At 28.0% G+C, this 20,048-nt stretch overlaps 1 long non-coding RNA gene across 2 annotated transcripts; it reads left to right on the top strand.

Moving 5' to 3' along the window:
- Window positions 1-12,642: 12,642 nt before the first annotated feature.
- On the top strand, window positions 12,643-17,401 carry LOC124895940. 2 transcript variants are annotated; one of them, XR_007052168.1, is made up of 2 exons: window positions 12,643-13,460; window positions 16,739-17,401. It is a non-coding gene; the product is annotated as an uncharacterized LOC124895940 (long non-coding RNA). The 2 variants fall into 2 exon arrangements; XR_007052169.1 differs by lacking the exon at window positions 16,739-17,401 and adding an exon at window positions 16,250-16,363.
- The last annotated feature ends 2,647 nt before the right edge of the window (window positions 17,402-20,048 follow it).

Genomic DNA, 20,048 nt, shown 5'->3' with positions numbered 1-20,048 from the left:
AAAATATTAGCAAGTTTTAAACTTTTAACTTTCAGCAAGCAGTAGCTTTAGTAATTTTAAAAATAAATCTTAAGTTTAAAAAATATAGTAACTTTAAAAAGAGAATCTTTTCAGCAAGTTTCAAATAACTTTTTAACCCAAATAATCCTCAATTAAAAAGATATTTTAAACAAATAACAATTTAAATTTTTAATGATTATAACTAACTCAATAATTTTAGAGTTTTAATTTTATCTCAATTCTCAATAATTATCATGACTTAATTTAAATTTAAAAGTGTTATCCCAACTCTTTATCTATCTGTAATTCAAAAACTACCGCATTACTATAAATGCATATAGTTCATCATCATTAACAAAAAAAAATAAATATTATAAACTGTTCAATCTATTCAAAAAAAATCTGCTAAAATCAGGTTTTGTCAAATTGAAGGGTAATACGTGTGGATGAGCACAAGAAAATGCACGCTACCGTTAAAATAAGGAGCATCATGAGCCAGCAAAGAAATTTATGTGAATACTAAATTCAAATGAATTTTTAAAGGTATGTGTTTGGATATATTTTTCAGGTATATAAGACACATTGCACTACGAATATTATCATTATTAAATCTTTAGATATCGTTTTCATCTCAAACTATACAAGTAAAGTCGAAACTATAATTAAACTATACTAGTGACCTAGTACACACCTAAACTATAAAAAATTGATATTATTACCTTCCCGCGACACCCATGCTCAATTTTAATGAGTGGAGTGTGCTCCACTCACCCTGTGCTAATGATACATGTTAATTTTATTTTATTTTTTCATTAATTCAACAACTCCTCCTTCTTCACTTTTTCTCTGCTTCACTTTCTCTTCAAATAACCAAGCAAATTCAACAAGAAAATTTCGATGGAAGAAAATATTCAACAACTCACCATTAAAAATATGAAATTGTTGAATTGTTCACTTATTCTCTACTTCACTTTCCCTTCAAATCCACTTTCTTTTTCACTTTTTTCTCTTCATCAACAACTCCTCCTTCTTTTACTCACTTAATCAAACAATGCAAATCTTGTATCAAAGCCAAACTCATTGTCACTGGGGCCTTTTTCACCTTCAGCAGGCCCAAAATGCAAGCGTTTGGAAGATGCTAATAAGGTTTTTGAGTTAATGGAGGTGAAAGATGTGGTTTCTTGAAACGCGTGGGTAACTGAGTATTCTCAAATTGGACGATTTGACGAATTGAAAGTCACACCATAGATTGGAGATGAAAGATGTGGCATTCTCAGAAATCTGTGGTGTAACAAATCACACCATAGATTTCTTGGAAGGCTTTGGGCTTTGGGTATTCTCAGATTCATCAATTAATGGAGGATTTGACGAACTGAAGGTTGTAACATGGAGTGCTATGATTTCGGGGTATGTACAGGGGGATTGACAATTGTGATTTCGATGGTAATTTTATTGACGATTTAAAGCTAAGATTTAATTGCACATATTGTGATTTCGATGGCAATTTTAGTAGTGGATATTGAATTTTACGGTGGTTGTTTGTGATTTTTGTTATATTAATGGTTGTATTGTGATTCCAATAATGAAATTTGGATTTTTAAAATTATTGTGGTGAAGATTTGAGTTTGATGATGATGGTGTCAATGGTGGCGTTTAAATGGTGATTTAATGGTGGTGTTTTAACGGTGATTTTATTGGAGAAGAAGCAATTGAAAAAGGCGGGACCCACATATTAAAATAATAAATAAAAAAATTAATTTTATTAACATTTTTTCAATTGTAAAAAAAAATAAAAAATTATTAACATTTTTTCAATTGCAAAAATAATTAATCTAGTTGTATATATTAAGAAGAATATTAGGAGTACTTAATGATACAATGACAAATAAAATAGTGACACGTGTATGAAAGCTGTTATTTTAAAAAAAAAATTCTTCTCTCACGCACCTTAGGAAGGTGAATACACCTTCTCTGCCACGTCACCTTCTAAGGTGGAAATAGTATCGCTTTTTTATAGTTTAGGTGTGTAATAAGTCACTAGTATAGTTTAGGTGTGGCTTCGACTTTTCTTGTATAGTTTGGAATGAAAACGATGCTTTTTTCCTTGTCATTTTGAAAAGTAAGCATGCAATGTAATATGCTGACAAATTTTCACATTATGCAGAGGAAATCGAATCAAAACAAAGAATAAAAACTCAAAAAAGAAGATGCACTAAAATAAATTACTAACCCATATTTATTTATATTTTAATCATTTTTTTATTCGGTACTTAATTTGATTGCAAAAATCGAATGAAAGATATATAATTTACTTGCTATTCAATAATTTGATTATCATTCGTTACTTATATTGATTTTATGTCCTTTTGATGAGTTCAATATGTTTTGTTTTACAGGAACAATATCAATATATATAGTAATGATTGATGAGAATGATATAAGACTTGAGATAATATAGAAATGGGATTTGATGTAAGCAAAAATGGGACTTGGTGTAAGTTTTCTTCTTCTATTTTATTATTAATTATGTTTAAATTTAAATTTTATTTATTTTGACAAAGTCTAGGGATGGTTCCGAAATAGTTCGATGAGCTAATAATTTATGAATATTAAAGAGATAGTTCGACAAAAATTCATTATGAGAAAATTGATATAGGTGAATATGTTTTTGTGATCTTTTCATTCACAAAGGTATTGATTAAAAAGATTAAAGGTAATGACCATCGAATTTCTATGAATAACTATAAAGGTATGTTGTTCATTTTCAACTTAATTTTTAAAATTATTTATTATTATTTGTGATTGATATTATATTTTTCTTTTGTCATAGTTGTATCTAAGGAAGATGAACTTCCCACAAATTTGATGTACATAAAAATCTAAAATAATACAATATGAATATTTGAGAAATGAATAAATACAATGAAGAATCGAAATACATAAAAGAGATTTACTATATTATTTGTGAAAAGAAAGAATGTGAATATATTTGTATGTGTATGATGTTATATATATATTATCACATTTACATATTTATCTCTTTCAAGAGGAATTATAAAATATATTTGCAGACATTTATATATATTAACTGACTTATTATTTACATGATTTACTTGCAAATTTTTATTTGTGTGTATTTTTTTTATTAATTTTGCGTGTTGTTTATATTGTATCAACAAGTAATATTTTGCAGTCTTTTTTTAATATTTCTAATTTATATGCATTATTAAATTATTTTTTATCTAAGGAACAAAGTTAATAAATATGAATTAAAGAACTTGAATATGAAATAAAACTATCTTCAATAAGGGTGAATGTGTATAACTTGAATTTTAAACCATATGTACTTCTAACAGATTAAATTATATCGGAGTCTTTTTTGTTTTAATCAGCATACTTATCTTATCATTTCTGTTATGCATGACAAAATTTTTAGTTGTAATTTTGCTTAATATAAAATTTACTAATTATAAAATGTAAGTAGATAAACAGTCATAACAAGTTTAGTAATATAAAGTCAGTAATTTAAAATAAAATATGGTAGATAAATTTAAACGGTGAAAAAATTATGATAAGCTATTAAAAATTAATACTAACAACCTAATAAATTTAAACAGTGTATACTATAATAAATAAAAATATTGCCATCTTTATTTTTATAAACCTGCTTATGACATTATAGGGAGAATTGGGTTGGGGAAGCCGCAGTTGGCGGGTGGGTGGGTGAAAGAATATGATAATAACGATAGTTGGACCTTTATAAGATAATAATATAATAGTTTGACTTCTTTAAGGTAATACTATAATTTAACATTTTCGAACAAAACATCATAATTTGAAAAGATTATTATTCTTTCTTATCCTTATTTTTTCAAAGACAATACATAATTATCTTATGATCGATATATTTAAATTGAAATAAATATTAAAATTAATGAAATCAATTCGGGATGATGAATGCAGATTGGGATGGGCTGGGTAGGAGATAAAATATTTAAAAATTCGCGTGTGTAGTGTGAGTGGGTCAAGGTCAGGGTAGGGGTAGATGGTCGGAGGTAGTGGTACAAAATTCTTTTTAAAAATTTTTAATGAGTAATATGACAATGGTACATGTTTAGCTTTTTAATTGAGAGGTAAATTTTAAAATTTGGAATAACATGTTTTGAAATTAGAAATAATCAAGTATTTGGTGAATAGTTGTTAATTTTGAGTTCCTAGACCCAAAAAAAAAAAAAAGAAGCAGCTAAATGTCAATCACATATCTTAATTGGTTAAAAGTATACAAAATAATAATGGTTTAATATTTATTATTTTTGGGAATCATCGATGGAGTACGGTAAAAATACTAATTTCATTCTCTCATAGCAAACTGTCAAAAGTAATTGTGATTGTGATTATAATTAACGATTAATTATAATTTTATTACTAACAATTATTTTTAATATTTAATAAGTAATTTAAAATATGTTAACATGACACAATAGATATTTATAAAATTTCAATTTTATTATTTCTAATGAATAAGTTAGTACTTTTTTAATGATACTTGCATAAAAAAATATTCTGCGCATCACACGAATACCTATACTAGTTATTTTTAATATTGAAAGACTATTTTTAACAAATCCCAGACATGGAACAACATTTTTTGTCATTTTCTTTGAATTATTTCGGGCTTTGGCACTACTCCATTTGAAAGTTAACAATACTTCCTCCGTGAGTCAAACGTTATAAACTTTTACCAATATTTTAAAATATACTTCTTAATTAAATTTAAAAAAAATGCAATTTATAGTACTCATTTAGTTTTTAAATATTTAAATTTTAATTTTTAAAAAATAAATTAATCTAATCTAATTTAGTTTTAAAACTTACTCAAATTCACTCACAAAAAGCGAGGGAACAATTAAAAGGAAAGAAGGGAGTGTTAAATTATTATTTTAAGGAACAATTAAAGTAAATAGAGACAACTCGACGAGCTGAAACAACTATGTCATAACTAGAGGTGTTCATGATTTCGTTAAAAATGATTTAAATTGATTAAATTATAAATCAACACTTTTGGGTTTGATTAGGTTTGATTTTAAATTTTTAAAATTTAATAATATTTGGTTGAATTTTACTAAAATAATTCAAAGAGAAACTAGAATCAAATCCAAAAATTATATGCACAATTGTTAGAATTTCATGTATGTAATATATCCTTTTTCATAAATAACATTTAAATATCGTATATAATCATTCATCAATGTTTAACTGTACCATTTCTCTAATAGACTAATGGATTTCAGGCCTCAAGCACATTTCCTTAAAGAATTCATGAATTAAAATCAATTTATATAAAAATAATAATAACTATGAGAAATTTAAATAGACTTTTTTATATGTTTTATAAACTTTAGTCACCTAATTAAACCTTGCAGATCTCAAGATATTTTTCTTATAATCCGAAAAGTTACAGCCATCATGCTAAAAAGATAGCAAATGATATAAGTTTTTAAAGAATGGATAATGTTTTCCTAATTGCGAAAAAAAAAAAGAAGAAGAAGAGAAATAGCATTAGATTTCTTAAATATCCAAATGTTAAATCAATTCGAACTAAATGATGATATTTAAATTGATTTGTGTGTAGTTTAGAATTATGCTACATACAATATTTTGATGATTAAGAAACATAGCAAATATGATACAAGAATTAATTACTAAATATATTTTAAATAAAGATCGATAATATTTATGATTGAGGAACTGATTCCTTAACATATCTGTTAACGATTAAAAAATTACACGGTAAAAAGTGAAAGAATCAAGTCCTTTGCAATAGACTGGAGAAAATTGATAATCAAATGCAAAGAAAAATTTAAGTACAAGAAGAATTTCTTAGAGAACTGAAATTACGGCTAATATATTTGATGAGTCAATGAAAACAAAATTCAAATATTGAATAGCTTGGGCTTTATAGAAATCAAGTGAAAGTTGACGCGTTAATGAAAATTAAGATAAATGTAAGGTTGGATTCTTGAATAGCTTGGGCTTTGGTGGGATTTGAAGAACAAAAAATGATCATTTGTACTCATATATAGTGCATTACACTAATATTGTTGAAGATGAGCACCTGAATTATAAGAGACTCCACTGTATATAAAAAGATTCAAAGTATTTTTATAAGAGAGCCAAAATCAACTAACGACGTGAAAAATAATATGTTACTCCACGCAGAGAAGATTATTGCTATGATTCTAATTTGTTCAGTTGATTCTTTAAGCTTAAATTGTAACGTTTTATATTCATAGAAAATCTGTACTAGATGTTTGTTCCTCCACTTGTAAAAGCTTTAAAGGTATGATTAGAATTTTGAAATTAATGGCGTCACTATAATTACAAAAGATTAAAGAGGATAGAGTTAATTGGCTCCCTTGATTTATAATCATAGAATTTATTCAAGTTTTAGTGAAAATTTTAAGAAAATTCTATTAAGGCCGGTCATAATTTTTGACTCATGAAAATGAGAAAGTTTTCACATAAATTTTTTTTGTGTTGATTATCATTTTTCGATCACTTCTTGATATTACGACAACAAAAATTATTGATTTGAATTTTTTTAATAATTGAAAAGTCATTAAATTAATTTGACTTTAATTAAGAAAGAAAATCGATTCAAATCAAATCATGAGGACTCTACTTATAGCTTATGTATCACAATGAAAAAATTTATTTAAGAGAAACGGGAATATATTTAGAACTTACAGCAATAATCCTCTCTTCCGTTACTCATACAACGATATTGTGAATTTTAGTGATCCGTATGACTGTACTTAAGAAAACATTTGATTTGTCATGAATGTATTTATGTGAATGTCTATAAAAAATATAGATAAGATCTATAAAGATCGTTGATATGTATCAGGATTTAAGGTATTTGTCTTTTAGTCAGAAACTAGGAGTAAATTTCCCCTATATAAATAGAAGGATTATCCTCAAGAATAAGAAATAAGAATTACTCTCTATTCTCTCTATTTATTCTTGTTTTTGCTTTATATCTTTTTTTCTTAATTTATATTTTATAACACGTTATCAGCACGAGACTCTATCAAACAAGGTAAGATTATAAATCTAAAGTTAATTTTAAGATTAGTAATTTCTTTTGTTATCTGTCTTTTGCTACTAATAATATAATTATTGTTGAATTTGAGGAAAAATAATTGGTTTGGAACCAACCATTTATGTTTTAAATTTATTCTTCAAGAACAATATTATCAAAAGGGATGATAATATGTAGGGTTCAAGTCCCATGGATTTATGTCTAAGACGCCTTTAGATGGATAAAACGTTAAGTTTGAATCTCAATGCAGCATATTGATGATATCATGATGGCTAAGGTAAAATAATGAGTATTTGGTGAAACATGTCCCATCAAATATGTTTCATTCCTTGAATTGAATGTGGTAGCAATAAATCATACGTATGACTCAATTTGTTTTTGTAGTAGCTATCATAATTTGATACGCTTAAGGCATGATTATATTCCATTCCTGGGGAATGAGAAGCTTATTAATGCAAACGTGTACTTGATTGTGATGGTATCACAACTCACCTCCGAAAGAGGCTGAATAATTGAGAACAGTTATTTTAAAATCTACTTCTAAAGTAGTAATTCTGAAATTTATTCATGTAATAGTAAATCTGAAATTTACTAAAGTAAAAGGTACATGTCATGGTAAACTTGGAGTTTGCTAATATAAAAGTGCATAAATTTATATGAACGATTGCGATATCTTAGAGATGTGCATATTGAGTATTAGACATGTATCGAAGAAATAAAAGATTCTTTAAGAATTGTTTATATCGCTTATTCTCATGATAAGTTGGTTGGACCACTTAACATTGGGATTGGATCCCTTTAAATCTGAAAAGTATAAAAGGTGAACAAGGGCTCATTTATCTGTCATGTGATCTATTAAGATGCATCGATATAAGATAATCACGTGTACATTTATTGTCAACATGCACTTTAACATTCATAAAGTTGTCTGCTTAATAAAATTGAGTTAAGAGCATAATTTTCAGATTGTGTAATCAAGACAATTCATCTTGATGATGATGGTTTGACATTGAATACCTTCGATAAATAGCTAAACCATTGCTAATTTTTTTTCATGTGTTGATCTGAAATATGATATGTTGCATCCAATAGCACTTGTATGCATTAGATCAATAGATTATGGTTATTAATTCCCCCTCAAAGTTGGTTCTAAGTCAGAAACGTTGTTCATATAATAATTTCAATGTGCGGTATACGATTAAAGAATATACCAAGATGCACAAAGATGGATTCCTCAAATAAAATGGAGGATGTATATATGTTAGTTTTCCTAACATAATAGAGAGATTATAAGCAACTATGAAATATGTTGAGAATTATCATCAGATCCTCATTCAAAAGATAATTCAAGTCAAATGCCGAAAACATCTCATATTTAAGCTACTTAAGCTGCAAGTGCTCCTATTTTGTGTCCATGAAGGACAAAGTCTATGCATGCATGAAGCGTGGTAGACCAATCGGTTCCAAATAAAATAATTTTTGAAAAGGAGAAAGAGCAAACAATCATAATAAGAAGGTAATGTGCTCTTGAAGAGCTTACGACATAACAATTCATGAAATCTTATGAGAGATTCAGGTACCTGGAAATAATGAAGTAATGAGATCTCAAAATATTATGTCACATTGTGAGTCGATACAAAATAATATATCATCGATGATATCTTTGATACAATATTGGCGCAATATTGTGAAAGATTACGAGGATCTGAATTATACATTTATTTAAGTATGCTGACGTAGAAACATTTATCAAGTGACATGAAAGGATGCATCTTGGTAAGTGTCAAACTTATTTAATTTGCAGTTCAGACACTTGAAAATGTCACACATGAAATGTTGAAATTGTCACTTGACAAAATTTAAATGAAAACCTTTCTAAGGATTTGAAATGTTTGAAGCATAGAAAAGTTTGGGAAACTTATTTAGAATTCTTATATTGTATAAGCTAATAGCTTAAAAATTTATTAGAACTCTTGGAGTGTTTTCAAAGCAATAGATTATTTGCTGAAATGAGAAATATACCAATTTGAATTGGTTATGAAGTACCACATCTTAGTGCAATTGGTGCACTCATGTATCTTGCAAATACTACAAGGCCTGATATAGCCTTTTCAGTTAATTTGTTAGTAAGATTTCAATCCCGATCTTATTGGTCATGCTGATTTTGGATACTCATTTAACCCGCATAAATCTTGATTTCAAACATGCAATATGTTGACTTGTGGGGATACTGTCATATCTTAGAGATATACAAAGCAGTCTACCTAGCCACTTCATTGAACCATGATGAGATAATAGTTATTCATGAAGCTAGCCGAGAATGTGTATGATTGAGGTCTATGATACGTTCCATTCAAGAAAAATATGGTTTGAAATATGACAATAGACACACAATTTTATACAGAAATAATGCAGCATGCATAACACATCTTAAGAGAGGATTCATAAAAGGAGATAAAACGAAGCACAGACATCAAAGCTTTTCTACATACATGAGCTACAAAAGAATGGTGATATTAACGTGCAACAGATTTGTTTAAGTGACAATGTGATTGATTTATTCACCAAATCTTCTCCAATTGTGACTTTCAAGAAGATGCTGCACAAGATTGAGATGCAAAAGTTCAAGGATGTTCTCATTAGGGGGAGTTGATACGCGTTGTACTCTTTTTTCCTTACGAGGTTTTATCCCGCTAGATTTTTCTTGTAAAGTTTTTAATGAGACAATATATATGTGTATTGTTAGAGATGTGTACTCTTTTTCCTTCACTAGATTTTTTTTCCATTGGGTTTTTTCTAGTAAGGTTTTAACGAGACACATTATCTATCAATTAGATAATCAAGGGGGAGTGTTATGAATGTATTTACATTACGGTGAATGTCTATCAAGAATATAGATAAGATTTAGTTAATATCTATCAAGATTTAAGGTATCTATCTTTTAGTTAGAAATTAGAAGTAAATTTCCTCTATAAATAGAAGGTTTCTTCATTGTAAATCATTACTCTCTATTCTCTCTATTTGTTCTTGCTTTATATTTTCTTGTTCTTAATTTATATTTTATAGCATGATTATTTTTTTTATTTTTTATTCGATGTTCAGTATTAATATTGAGAGATGATTAATTCGAATTTACATCATGTGAGATTTATTTAAAAAATGTACTCTAACAACAAAAAATTATATTCAAAACTCAAAATCAAAATATTTATTATGAAAAGAATAACTCCATTCATTGCATCATATTCTTTAACAGTAAAGTTTAATTACGTCACTCTACGAATAATTCTTTTACCCAAAGAAGGACTTTAGAAATTTAACGGACCCAAAGATAAAGTAAAAACATAAATTAAAACAGAAATTATATATTATTATATATCATATTCTTTCTATGACAACCTGCATGGACCTATTTCTCAGTAATCTTTCAAATTTAAAAATAATCAACTTAAAAATCAATTATATCACTAGTATTATTATCTTAATTTAGTTAAGATAAAGTGACTACTACATAGAAAGATTATAAAAAAAATTATTTGTACAATATTAGATATAAGGCCTGTGCTTGCATTGGTTCAATATATGCTATATTTTCGTGATGACGATAAAATTTGAAGATTTAACTAAATTTTTTATATGATTTTAATTTTTTTTAAATTGTTGATTATAATGATATATAATTTTTTATATAATTTTATATAATATACGTCACTCTCGTCGTTTCAATTTATGTGACACTGATAAAATTTGGAGAATCAATTAAATTTTTTATATAATTTTATGACTTTTGTATGATTTTTAAATATTTTAAATTGTTAGTTATTGTGATTTATAATACTTCCAAATAACTTTCTGATAATAAATGTCCCTCTCTTTGTCCCAATTATGTAACACTAATGAAATTAAGAGAGGCAATCAATTTGTTTTTGTATATATTCCTTCTATTTCAAAATAATTACTGAGTATGACACACTCTTAAAAAAAATAAAGTAATACATAATTTTTTTTTTTCATTTTTATCCTTTTCAAACTCCATAACATTAATAACATGCTAATCACCCTCAATACCTACTTAAATTACATTTATTTCTACTACTAAATTCAAAAAATGTCTCTGACTAAACATATTAATTGGCAACAAATTTTTGAATGTAAAATCTTAGTAAAATTTATATAGAGAAAAATTTAAAATTTTCATTTTCCTCTAAATTTATTTTATAAAAAAATTACTTCAACATAATTCTTAGTTAATTTAACATGGCTAAACTAAAATTCATAAAATCTCTTAACTCTCTTTCAAATTTCGTTTTTCAAATTTGATATGAAGATGAATGTATAAAGTATTATAGTCAATGTAAATCTAAATTACATTTATGTAAGAAACTTTCAAGAAAATTAAGTCTCCTAAAACTCAATCGAAAATGCAATTAATGAAGGGTAAACTAAAAAAAAATAATTCAATATGTATGAACAATTCAATTATTTTGAACATTAAAAAATATCCTAATAATTCAATTATTTTGAAATAGAGGGGGTAGTTTTTACATATTTTTTGTTGTTAATTATTGTGATTTATAGTACGTGCTGCTAATTATTTTTTCAAATAATATATGTTACTCCCTCTGTCTTATGTAAGTGTGATAATATATGAAGAATAAATTAAAATTTTTAGATATTGTTAAATATTTTAAGTGATTAATTATTGTGATTTATGATACTTTTTAAGTCATTTTAAATAATATATGCGACTCCATCTATCATAATTATTGTTGTAGTACTGATAGAATTTTGTGAGACAATTAGGTTTTTATATGTTTTTAAAAATTTTTAAGGCGTTAATTATTGTAATTTAAAATAACTTTATGTAATTTTTAAATACATATTTATTAAAAAATAAGATAAATAAGTTTAATAAGAAATTATAAAAAAGAGGTGACGGAAGCAAGTCGTTAATTATTATAATTTAAAATAATTTTATAAAATTTTTAAATATTTCTTTTTTAAGAAAATAAGATAAATAAATTAAAATTAAAAAAGAAATTAAAAAAAAAAAAAAAAAAACCCGCAAAAAACGACAGAACGACCTTCACTTGCTTACACTGGTCTTCTATATAATAGATATATGATGGAAGCAGAAAGGATGAGCATTATTGGTAATAAATCAGCCCATGAAATACAACTTACTAGACTTGTCTAAAGATTAATTGGTTCTTTTCTTTATGAAATATTTTGATTGGTTATTGACTTATTCATATATTAATTTAGTCTGACTCATTTTATTACACCAAAAATACTTGAATCGATTTTATTACATCAAAAATACTTGAATCGGTGTATAGTCCAAATTTATTTATGGCTACGATATATATGGCTATGACAAAGAAAAAGTAATTTATCAGTTACTTAAAATTTATTAAAAATAATAATAAAAAGATTAATAATTGAACGGATTAAATTATAATATGTATTTTAAGTTATTTTAGCTTAAATAATTTTTGAATAAATTAATACTCACTTATTTATTAATTAAGCTTATTTTGATCAACTCAAATTTGACTCAGTCTACTCATTTAATACCTCTCTCTGATCATTTACACTTTTACCTCTATTTATATTAATTTTCAAGTTTATCTCTCAAACATATATGCTAAATATAAGTTGGACTTAAAGCCGTATACAACTAAATAAACTTTATCTCCTTATGGTAAGAGGCTCGCTTAGGTAAAAGGTAAGAATAGAAAAAGAGTGCACGAAAAACATTGATAAGAAGGTGGAGAGTATTATCATATATCTCTCTGACCCTCTTTTCTTATATATTCCCTACTCACCCTAACTTTCAACCCCAAAAACCAAAAGCAATCATCATGTTTTCTGAATCATCACCACCACCAAGAAGAACAAAACCTTACTACTTCTTTCACCGCCGTCATCATTGTTCCCACCACCAACTTCCTAATACTTATTTCAAAAAGACATCATCATTATTCTCACTACCACCACCACCTTATTCAAGGAAGAAGAACAATAATATTCGTCAGAAAAAACGTGGTGGTGGACATGATGTTTTTGTTCGTGAGGATAATGATGATGACACTGATGAACATGTACACAAGAGTATAGTATTAATTTGGCAAGAGACGTTTGAATGAACGACTCTAGCTAAAAGTCACTTTTTTTCCTTTGTGGGGGAATCAAGCTTCTTGGTCCGATCTCTTTGCTATTTCAAGCAAAGTCATCACTTTTTACTTAATTATATACAACCTGCCTAGCTACCTACTAGATCTTCTTGTTGGATACAAAAATTACTTGGTCAAGGAAGAGAAAGAACAAGGATTTGTGAACCGCTAGCTAGCTGCAGGTGGGTTTTGTTGTATTTAGATTTTGATTACTAGTAGTATAGTGGTTGCTTTCTTTTGAGTTTCTACTTTCTAGGGACTAGGTGTGTGGTGTTGGGTGAATCTTTATGGATCTGTTTGATTGTATTAATCTCTTAATTAATTATACTGTGGTTTATTTTCATATGTTTTGTTATTCGTAACATAGATCTTCAATAGATTATCATGAGAAATGAAGGTATTACAATCAAATCTCACCTTCTAGTGATCAATTTAGGGTTTCATTTAATTATCAGTTGATTAAAAGTTTTCTAACTAAAGTCTAATTATCAGTTGATTAAAAGTTTTCTAGCTAAAGTCCAAAGTACCTTTTTATAACTTATGATTACCTTTGCTTAATTAGGCAAAATTATATGATATACTACCATATATAAGTGTATCAGATCAACAAATAAGCATCCTTTGCAATCATAGAATTTTACCTTGTTAAATTATATGTATTAGGGAACAAGCTTGGGTTTTAGATCCATGATTAAGAAGAAACAGAAGATAGGTCTAGCTAGGGTCTTGGTACGTGATTAATAATTTATTGATATAGCAAATTATCGAACAGAGCGAAATAGTACTAGGCATGCATCTTTGGAAGTAATGATATTGAGCTTGTTGCTCATGGTATTATATATTCTTGAACTTATTGAGGTAATGATATTGGTAAGAGTCATTGGAATTACTAACTCCAAGGGCAAGGCAACAGATTTAAACTTTCAGGTCTCGACTTTGGCTTTATGTGTGGTTCGGTTGGATATTTTGACATAATATATGTTCACCATACACCTCATAAGATACCAACTGAGTATCATGATATATAAAGTTGGTAGATCGATCTATTTATGTTGTTGGGATTGCAGCTAGGATCATGATGTAAATACGTATATGAATAAGGGATGCTAGAGTTGATATAGAAGTAGATGGATGTTTAGGGGTATAAAGTACGATATCCAGTTACCAGTACTTGGTAATTTTCATCCGGTGTATGGTCATTTCAGTTAAAAATCTAGTTTAAGATATTACAGAGAACCGATTTGTTGTAGAAATTCTTTTAGTAATAGATTGTGGGACTCGAACACATGAACTTTGCTGGCTAATTCGATGTTATATTGAGTGTATGATTACCCCATCTTAAAAGTTTTAAGTTATTAAAGAGATCACACCTTTAAAACTAGCCCAAGTCGACTTATTCTCAATTGTTGTGTGCTTTTGAGCATCATTTATAATGGCATCAAACTTCCATATTGCTTGAGGTGGTTTGAGTTGAACTCTTGAGTCAAATTTGAAGTAGACGATGAATATGGAAGAAGATGAGATGTGTATGTATCTTCTGTGTGTAATCCTGTATATGAAATATATGAGTCGTAAGAAATTTTTCTAACTTAATTTGAACTGCCAATATTGATCCAAACCAGTTCAAGTCAACTTCAAACTTTCTCAAATTTTGAATGTTACCTCATGTATGTGTTTTCCACGAATTTCAATAGTGCTGTTGAAAAAAATCATTTTTCTTAAGTTTTTTTTTTTAATGTTATACATCACTGGATAATTTTTATTGGCAAAAAATAATTTAACGGCATAGAAGGCTAAAGTACTATGAAGGCTACCAAAATATGGTGGATCCCGTAGTTCTCCCCTTAGTTATCTTTTCAAAATAGTAACTTATTATTACGACTAAATGATTAATTGAGAGGAGTATAGATAGTAAATAACCGGCTAATTAAGTGATAAAATATGTACGTGTGTGCAAATTACACATGCATGTCATGAGTACTGTACGAGTGTATCAGTAGTTCAGTATTCACTGCTGGCTTGCTTGCTCAGTGTACTGAGTAAGCATTCCTTACTTTATCGATGTGGACGAATTTCCTTCTCATGTATGTATGCAATTAGTGTTTCTTCTTCTCTAGTGTCTATGTCTTTTTCCAAAAAAATTATGCCATTAAATTCAAAAAGTTTTGCTTTTTCTGGAACCATATTATTCAAGTCCATAGTTATATAGGCATCATATCTTGGTTACTTTTTTAGTGTTTCCTTCCCTCCTTTTACGTACGAGATGTGGGAGCGTTTGTTAATTAGTGCATATGCAAGACGAATTGATCAACAAAAAGTTATAGGTAGTCAAATAAAATATGCGAATTTAGGATTTAAATTTATTGATTTTAATCTTTAAAGTTTTAAGCACTAAATTTTTATCAGTGATAGAATTAGAAATTTCTATCAATGGAATTTGATATTTCTAGTGTCCCACTTAAGAATTGTATCATTATCCAGCTAAAATTTAACTTTTAATCTTTAATGTATTTACTACTCCCTCCGTCCCAAATTATCCGTCTCAAATTTTCTAATTTAATTTCTCGTTTTACTTGTCCTTTTTTATTAATCAAGAAGAAATAATTTTTTTTCATGTTTTATCCTTTGCATTAATTACTTTTACTTCAAATTAAAATGTAAACATCATTTAATAGGGGTACTATGTTAAATTAATCATGTTATTAATTATTTTTCTTAATTAATGTGTCATCTCAATTTGGGACGAATATTTTTGGACGAGGAAGTATTTGTGAATTAATCCAAGATTCCAATATATATAAATGTACTCAACTCATTTATGTGTAAAGTAATTAAGTATAACATAAATATATGTCTTTTGCATATTTTTATTATCTTTTTTTCTCCTGCTTTCATCTCTGTCAAGACTTGATAATTGATATATATTTTGCATTAAAAAATTAACCATATCTTTTCGATTTTGTCCATGTAGCTCCGGGCTGCCATCAACTGTAACACTTCTTAGGGTGTGTTTGGTAGGGAGGAAATTAATTTTTACATGTTTGATTGATCAAAAATATTTTGAAGATGTTCCTTTTTTTTTTTTAAGAAAAAAAGCTTCTTGAAATCTAAAGAAAACAAGTTCCCTGAGTGGTGTAACACATTAGTCATCCCTATGATCCCCACGCCCACCCTCTATCCCTACCCCATAATATTTCCCTAGATAGTAAATATAATTTTGGAATAAAATTCTTTTTATTTATATATCAAACAATAAAACTAAATAAGAAAGTCACTTATTCTTTAAAAAAAGCACTTTCCAAAGTATCAAACGCACCCTTAAACTACTCATCCAGCCATGAATCTTGTTCTAACTAGTAGTGGAGTAGTACTTGCACCTTTTGCTGACTGAAAGTTGTCCTGTGGAAGAAGCAAATTTCCATTTTGGTTTGAAAATTTGGACATGTCCATGATCCAATAGGTGGAAACAACCAACTGATATACTATTTTGTTGGAGCTGATGAAGAGGAAAGCAAGGGGAAGCTGCTTATATATTATGACTACCTACAAGCTGAAAAGTTGGTTGTTGTACGTTTCATATTGCCCATAGTTAGTTGTAAATAGCATGATTGTACTCGACCATCATCATTATTCCCTAGCTTATGACTACCCGCTGTCAACAGTTTTTTGTCATGCATAATTCGCACCGTTCATATACACATCAAAATATCTCAAGGGATTAATTTTAAAGCTTAAATTTTGTGTACACATTGTATAAAATATTTTACAATCATTAGGTAAAATTAATAAAATTGACTTGCTATTGCAAGTTACCCATTCTTTCCTAATGTATTTTTGTCCTTTTCTAAAATTAAATAACTTTGCTTGGCTCATTATCTCCGGGAAACTCCCATTGTAACTCAGTCTCTGATCTGAACCTGTTAATTGAGCCGAGTCAAGTCGAATCAGCCCGGTTAGACCAGTCAAAAATGTTATCCGAACCAGTCTGACCCGGAATCGGTAGGTTTGGGGGGTTTGGAGTTGGGTTCTGGTGATGGGTCATCTGGTTCAAGGAGTCCAGTGGATCGGTCTAGTTATAAAACGGATCAGGTCCACTGGTGCATCAGACTGACCCCATTAATTTTTTTTAAAAAATTAACTATCCCAACAGTCCAACTGGATTTTGGACTGTTGGCCACTGTAACGGCTATAATCATTGGCCCAACGGCCAAAATCAGCTTTGGCTGATAATTTTTTTAGGAAAAAAATTTAATTCAATTTTTTTGCTATAAATACATGCATTTTGAATCATTTTTTCACACAACTCACAATTTCATTCTTTCAATCTTTCTCGGTTATTCTAATTATCTCCTAAAGTGCTCAATTTCATTTTGTTATTTTGGAATTACAAATATCAAGTGGAAGTTTTCAAAAGTCTCAACTTTCAGATACTTCAAAAATTTGATATAGTCTTTTCATTTCTTACTTTTAATTTTTGATTAGTGTATTATTTGTTTAATATTTGTTTGTATTATTTTTATATTTTTTGAATATTTATTAGTTTAATTTATAATATGGATAAATTAAGAAAAGTTGGTAAAAATGTTAGAAATTTCTGTTCCGAAAGTAGTAGTGGTCGTAAAAATTAATTAATTCTGATAGAGATGGTTCAAGTAGTCGATATACTTGTGTTCCTCCGGTACTACTTAGAGAATCCTTTGAAAATGAAATAGGTGTAGGTGCTCACGATATGAATTTTTTAGAATCTCAAGAAAATTATGGTATAGAAGAAGAGAATGAAGTAGACGTAGTTGATTTAAATGAAGATGTTGATGATATTAGTGATAACCCGAAATCGGTAATGTTAATGTTCGATCTGAATCAGTTAATCTTCCTCCCCTGCCCCCTGTAAAATCTAAAAAAAAATTGTATTATGTGAAAATCTTTTAGTTGTGTAGAAGAAACTACTAAGATCCAATGCGATCTTTGTCAGGAAGTATATGATCATAAGACAAGAGGTAATAAAGTTGGTACGGGTGCGTTGAATAGACATTTGCAAATTAAGCACCCAATAGAGTTAGCTGAGTTAGAAGGTGGTGGATCTATTAGGGGGTCAACTCAAACTAGATTGGATTCAAAAATCAGTCAATTAGTTTCGAATTATAATAAAATGAAGGATAGGGAAGAATTAACAAAAATGATAGTTGTGGGTTGTTGGCCTTTCTCTTTTGCTTCTTCTGAAGCTTTTATTCATTATATTCAAGAAATTTATAATCCTACATTAGAAGGTATTCTTATAAGTACTGGTCAGTTTGATATTTTTAGACTCTATGCACAATATGTTTATTATTTATCTGCATTATTAAAAAATCTTTCATATAGAGTTGCTCTAATGATTATTTAACAATTATTTGTCATTAGATAGATAGTAATTTTGTTATTCAAAAACGTATTTTAGCATTTTTGTATGATGAAGACCGTGGACACATTGAGAAATTTATTTTTGAATCTATTATAAAAGTTATAAAATATTATGGTATTGAAAGAAAAGTATTATGTATATCTTTTGATAATGCATCTAACAACAAGGTTGTTGTTGACTTGTTAAAATTTGAACTTTCTCCACCGTTATCTAAAATATTTCATGTTAAGTGTGTTTGTCATATACATAATTTAATTGTAAAAGATGATCTTGAATTTTTTAGCTTATTATTGAAAAGGTTAGGCTTGCAGTTGGCTTTATTCAAGGAAATCATAGAAAAGTTAGATTTATAGAATTTAAAAGAAAATGTGAACAAAGTGGAATTAGACCGATATTAATGTCTGAAGAAGTAGATTGTAGATGAAATGCTACTTATGATTTTGTAAAAACTTGCCTTATTTATAAAGTTCCTATTATAATGACCTTTAATCAATTTGTTGGTTCTTTTCCTAAGTGTATGCTACATGATTCTGATTGGCAATGATAACTGATCTTATTAAATTTCTGAAAAAAATTTATATAGCTACGATTGAATTTTTTGATGCTTATTATCCTACTGTTTATAATATTTTAGCTTATTTAGACGACATTTCTTGTTTGCTTAACGAATATAAGGATAAACTAGGTTACAAAGAAGCTATTGTTGTAATGAATGATAAATTTTAAAAATATTTTTATTCATTTTTCTCTATTTACTTGATTGGTGCTATAATAAATTCATGTATGAAATATAATATTATGTCCGAATTTGCTTCTATTAATTATAATGTTTTAGCTATTCCTGAAGAAGAACTTTCTTTGTTTATGGCTATGGGTGATGCGAACAAGTACATGGACGTATTATACAATTATTATGCTGATTTACTTGATGATGCTATATCGGCACATATCACTCCAACTCTCACTCCCCATGTTCCCAAAGAACCATCATCTTCTAAAAAACAAGCACATAGTAGTTATTTGATTACTTTATTGATTTAAATGTTTGAAATAGGATGTCGCATTCAACACACAGAGCCATTTTTTAGAAAGAGCTTAAGTATTATCTTAGACAACCTATAGAGGATCGTAGAGCAGGGATCAACGCTTTGAATTGGTGAAAGAATAATAAAAGACCGTATCCTGTACTTTCAAGATTAGCTAGAGATATATTGGATCTTTCAATGTCAACCGTTGCATCGGAGAGCGCTTTTAGTCAAGGACGACAACACTTTGGAGACAACCGACACTTACTGAGAGGAAATGCCATGAATATTCTAATTTGTCTTAGAGACTGGATTAGAGCGGAATGAAGAAAACAAGGAATGAA

This window comes from Capsicum annuum, chromosome 2, assembly GCF_002878395.1.
Source record: "Capsicum annuum cultivar UCD-10X-F1 chromosome 2, UCD10Xv1.1, whole genome shotgun sequence".
Lineage (NCBI taxonomy): Eukaryota > Viridiplantae > Streptophyta > Magnoliopsida > Solanales > Solanaceae > Capsicum > Capsicum annuum.
Note: the sequence above shows the minus strand (reverse complement) of the source record. Positions and strands in the feature narration are given on the sequence as shown.